Here is a 5,447-nt window from a genome sequence, read left to right on the forward strand (position 1 = left end):
GTGTGTGTGTATCCTTTCCACCACAATTGTGCCTATCTGGTTTGGCATTTCATAATTTTGTTGATCCATTTGGCTTTGGTAAGATGGAGGCAGGTGGAGCATAACAAGAATATGTAACAGTCATGCCTTTCTCAAAGTCACCGAGACCTAGGTGAGCTAAAATAAGCTAGCAACTTGGAATAATTAAAAAAAAAAGTTATAAGTCAGCTGGGAGATAATTACACCAGAGTTAGTTTATAAATTCTTGGAGGTGTTTTTTCTTTTTTAGAATTTTATTTTGAATTTTTCATATAGTTTTTTTTTTTAATGTTTTTTTTTCAAATGCTTAATTGACAAACAGGGAATTTCTGATTTACTCCTTCAAAAAATATATTTAAAAAAAAAGCAAAGAAGAAAGAAAAAAAATACTCAGTAACTTCATAATTATTAAACTGAGTGAAAAATTTAGAAAATATTTCATTGTATCAATAAATAAATAAATTCATAAAAATAAAACATTAACCCTTTTACTGCAGAAATCAGATATAAACAATGAAAATTTCATTAGCCTTAACTGCAGAAAACAGTTCTCTTTACCAGTGTATCATCTTTTGTTGGGGAATGTCATGTTTGGAACTGTTTTCTGTTCACATATGTCAGGTTTATTGAGGCAATGGGACTTAGAGAAAATACTGATTCTATTCTGTAGTAGATATTTAAAATCATTACTGGAATAATTACGAAATTTAATTTTGCAGTTAAAGGGTTAAGAAATTATTAAGAAATTAACAGGAATTTATACGAAAGCATGAATAATAATAACAATAATAATAATAATATTTCAAGATTGAAGTTACTCTTCATGAAGGTAAAAAAACAAGAAGAAAGCGACTGTTATTAGTAATGAATAGAGATTGATTTTGTTTATTAAAATGATTTGTTTCATTTTCATTTTAATAAACAGAGTCCTCTATTTATTACCAATAACAGTCGTGCTCTTCTTTTTTTTAATAATAATAATAATTAATGCAATCTAAATTGTTAATACAATGTATAAATAATTTAGAAGTAATTTACTAACATTGGAAATACTAGTTGAAGCAATCTAAATTGTTAGTACAAATCCTTTCTACTAAAGGAACACAAAGCCTGAAATTTAGGGGGAAGGGGACTAGTTGACTACATCGACCCCCAGTGTTTAACTGGTACTTATTTCATCGCCCTTGAAAGGGTGAAAGGCAAAGTTGACCTTGGCAGAATTTGAACTCAGAACGTAAAGATGGATGAAATGCTGCTAAGCATTTTGCCCAGAGTGCTAACAATTCTGCCAGCTCGCCGGCTTAAATAACAACAATAATAATAATAATAATAGTAGTAGTAGTAGTAGTAGTAACAACAATAACAACATCAACATCAACAATGGCTGCTTTTACATATATAATGGACACTGCTATGAACGATGGCAGTCTGCTTTAAAAAATAAAATGGCTCACTTCACATCATCACAGAGACTGTTTTGCAAAATGGTAGCCTGCCTCAACATAGTCTGGTCTGTCTGTCATAATTATATAAGCTGCTTCACATAATGGAAACTACTGAACAAATATTGGTGTTGCTTACAGAATAACCTGCTTAAAACATGATATAAGCATTTTTCCTGACACAAACTGGACTGTTTTTGTAATTTTTTTTTTTTGTACAAAATGTAAATTGTTTCTTTACAGAAAGTATTATTATTTTTTTTTTTCCACATAAAATAGCCATTTTTTTTTTAATACATGAAGTAGCCATTTTTTTTTAATACATGAAGTTGTTTGTTTTTACATAAAGAAGTTTAGTTTTGACACAAAGTCACCCTCTTTTAAGGGAGACAACATTACAAATGGCATCCAGGCAGTTAGGCAGGCTTTTTTACAATAAGGATTTCTGAGATGTATAATAAGGGATGATGCTCTGTTTTATAAAGCAACACCTGCAACAAGAGGGAATAATTTCAGACATATTCAAAGATTTAAGGGGTCATATTTAACAATTTAAGGGCCATATATAACAATTTAATGATCATATGTAACAATTAATGTAAAAATTTAAGGGTTATATTTAACAATTTAAGGGTCATATGTAAAGATTTAAGAGTCATGTTTAAAGATTTCATACCTAATGATTTAAGGGTCATGCCTAACAATTTAAGGATTACATCTAACAATTTAAGGGTCAGATTTAACAATTTAAGGGCCATATATAACAATTTAATAATCATATGTAACAATTAATGTAAAACTTTAAGGGTTATATTTAACAATTTAAGGGTCATGTTTAAAGATTTAAGTATCATACCTAAAGGTTTAAGTATCATACCTAATGATTTAAGGGTCATGCCTAACAATTTAAGGGTCATATGTAAAAATTTAAGGGTCATATTTAACAATTTAAGGATTACATCTCACAATTTAAGAGTCAGATTTAGGGGTTATATCTAATGTTCCAAAGGTCATAAGTAAAGATTTAAGGGTCATGTTTAACAATATAAGGGTTACATCTAACAATTTAAGGGTCATATGTAAAGGCTTAAGGGTCATATGTAAATGATATCACCTCTGTATGGACATTAAGACAAAGATGTTAAACACAAAAAGCAGTGGAGTAGAACCAAGGTGATCACATGACCAAGTGCAACATGATTTATATATATATATGTATATATATATACACATATAATATATGCATGTATGTACATAAATGGATATGTGTGTGATGGGGAGAAGGGACAAACAGTATTTATTCATTTTATAGTTTATTTCAATCTTACAAGATATTTTTTTCTTTTTCTTTTCACTCATTTTCAATAAAACAGCAGCAAAAATATAATTTTAATAATTATTTCTTTAGATAATTAAAATTGCAAATTAAAAAAAAAAAAAAAGACAGCAGGCAAAAAGAAAGGAATTTCTGTGAGAGAAAGAGAGAAACTCGAAAAAAAAAAAAACTTTTCTTAATCAGAAATCTCCCTTCTATGTCAGTAAGATGAAACAAATCTATTTAATGGAGTCAAAAGGTCAAAAGGTCATTGCAGCAGTTATATTAAAAGTAAAGGAATGGATATCTGTCTTGGTGGAGATGGTGGGGTGGGGAGTTCTGGAATTTGGATTTTTCTTTATTCTTTTTAGTGAGGTTTTTGTTTTTTATTTTATTTTAATATTTGGGTCTTTACTTTTTTTTTCACTTTAATTTAGTGCAAACCTGAAAGCTATAATATATATTTATATATATATAAAAAAAAATTTTTTTAAATTGCGGGGCCTTTAATTTCAATTCCTGGTGTTTTTTTACATTTTTTTTAACCCATTATAAATTGTTGTCGGGTGGAAAAAAAAAGTCCAGGGATCATTGAAATAATGTTGTTGAAAAGAGACAGAACATGGATGGCAAGACAGGAAAAAAAAAAGTTCCCAAATGCAAATAATAATAATAATAATAATAACAATAATAATAATAACAACAAGGGTTTCCGACATAGGCACAAGGCCACATGATTTGTTTTAAGGAGTTCAGCTGATTTAGTCGACCCCCCCCCCATCCCCCCAACCCTCCACTATTACCCCCCCCCCCTTTTTTTTTTACCAATTCTGGAAGGAAAAAGGACAAAAGCCAACCCCCAGCAATAATTGAACTCAGAAAATTATAGGACATTATCATTATTATTAATATATCATCATCATTATTATTATTATTATTATTATTATTATTATTATTATTATTATTATTATTATTATTATTATTATTATTATCTAAGGTGGCAAGCTGGTAGAATCGTTAGCACGCCATGCTTTGCAGTATTTCATCTGCCACTACGTTCTGAATTCAAATTCCGCTGAGGTCGACTTTGCCTTTCATCCTTTTGGAGTGGATAAAATTAGTACCAGTTACACACTGGGGTCAATGTAATCGACTTAATCTCTTCCCCCAAATTTCAGGCCTTGTACTTCCAGTAGAAAGCATTATTATTATTATTATTATTATTATTATTATTATTATTATTATTATTAAGGTGGCATGCTGGCAAAATTATTAGTATACCAGACAAAATATCTACCAACATTTTGTCCATCTTTACACTCCAATGAGGTTCCCTTTGGCATTCATCCTTTCAGGGGTCCATAAAATAAGTACCAGTTGAGTACTGGGGTCGATGTAATCAACCAGTACCCTCCCTCCACATTTCAGGCTTTGTGCCTATAGTAGAAAGCATTATTTTTAGTAGTATTGTTATTTGGGTGAAGAGCTGACAAAAATGTTACTGTACTGGACAAAGTAATTAGTGGCATTTCTTCCAACCCTATATGTTTTGAGTTCAAATTCCACCAAGGCACAAGACCAGAAATTTCAGAGGAGGGATTAAGTCAATTACATTGACCCCTGTATTCAAGTGGTACTTATTTTTATTAACCCTGAAAGGATGAAAGGCAAATTGGTGGACCCTGGCAGATTGTAAAGACAGACAAAATGCCACAAAGCAATTCTGCCAGCTCACCGCTTAAATAATAATAATAATAATAATAATAATAATAATAATAATAATGACAATGATAATAATAATGATTTCAGATTTTGGCACAAGGCCAGCAATTTCAGGGTTGGGGTGAGAGTAAGTCAATTACATTGACCCTAGTACTCGACTGGTACTTATCTTATCAACCCCCGAAAGGATGAAAGGCAAAGTCGACCTTGGCGGAATTTGAACTCAGAACATGAAGATGGGTGAAATGCTGCTTAGCATTTTGCCCGGTGTTTTAACGATTCTGTCAGCTCACCGCCTTAATAATAATAATAATAATAATAATAATAATAATAATAATAATAATAATAATCCTTTCTACTTTAGGCACAAGGTCTGAAATTTTGTGGGAGGGAGCCAGTCGATTAGATCGACCCCAGTACACAACTGGTACTTAATTTATTGACCCCGAAAGGATGAAAGGCAAAGTCGACATCAGCAGAATTTGAACCCAGAACGTAACAGCAGACGAAATACCGCTAAGCATTTCACCCAGCGTGCTAACGTTTCTGCCAGCTCACTGCCTTAATAATAATAATAATAATAATAATAATAATAATAATAATAATAATAATAAATCACTCTTTATTGAGGTCATTAGAGGGGAGGGGGGATGCACTGAGGAAATGCTAATTCCATGCAAACCTTAAATGAAGATGATTGAGGTGACATATTTAATTATCAGTTTCAAAAATCAACAGCAGAGCCCTTATGTGGTCATTTGGCCAGTTAGAAATAGCAACCAAATTACCCCACCCTGTCTTAAAAAAGGGAAGAGTACATTAGATAATGTAGGAGTAGAAATGTTTTATCAGAAAGAGGAAAAAAAAAGAAACAGGATGATGTGGCTGGAGTACATGTTAGGTCTACCAAGGGGCTGGGGGTGAGTGGGCAGGGCTAAAGTACAACAACA

The 5,447-nt window shown here is 31.4% G+C and overlaps 1 protein-coding gene across 2 annotated transcripts in view; it reads right to left on the reverse strand.

The window, feature by feature from the left end:
• Window positions 1-253: 253 nt before the first annotated feature.
• The window catches only part of LOC106878885 (protein XRP2), a 57,908-nt gene continuing 52,714 nt past the window's right edge, over window positions 254-5,447 (reverse strand). For both annotated transcript variants that reach the window (XM_089341360.1, XM_089341361.1), the window contains exon 9: window positions 254-5,447. This exon is cut by the window's right edge and continues 6,939 nt beyond it. The gene's annotated coding sequence lies outside the window, so the exon portion shown is untranslated.

The sequence above is a fragment of the Octopus bimaculoides genome, chromosome 24, assembly GCF_046866305.1.
Source record: "Octopus bimaculoides isolate indiv1 chromosome 24, ASM4686630v1, whole genome shotgun sequence".
In the NCBI taxonomy this organism is placed as follows: Eukaryota; Metazoa; Mollusca; class Cephalopoda; order Octopoda; family Octopodidae; genus Octopus; species Octopus bimaculoides.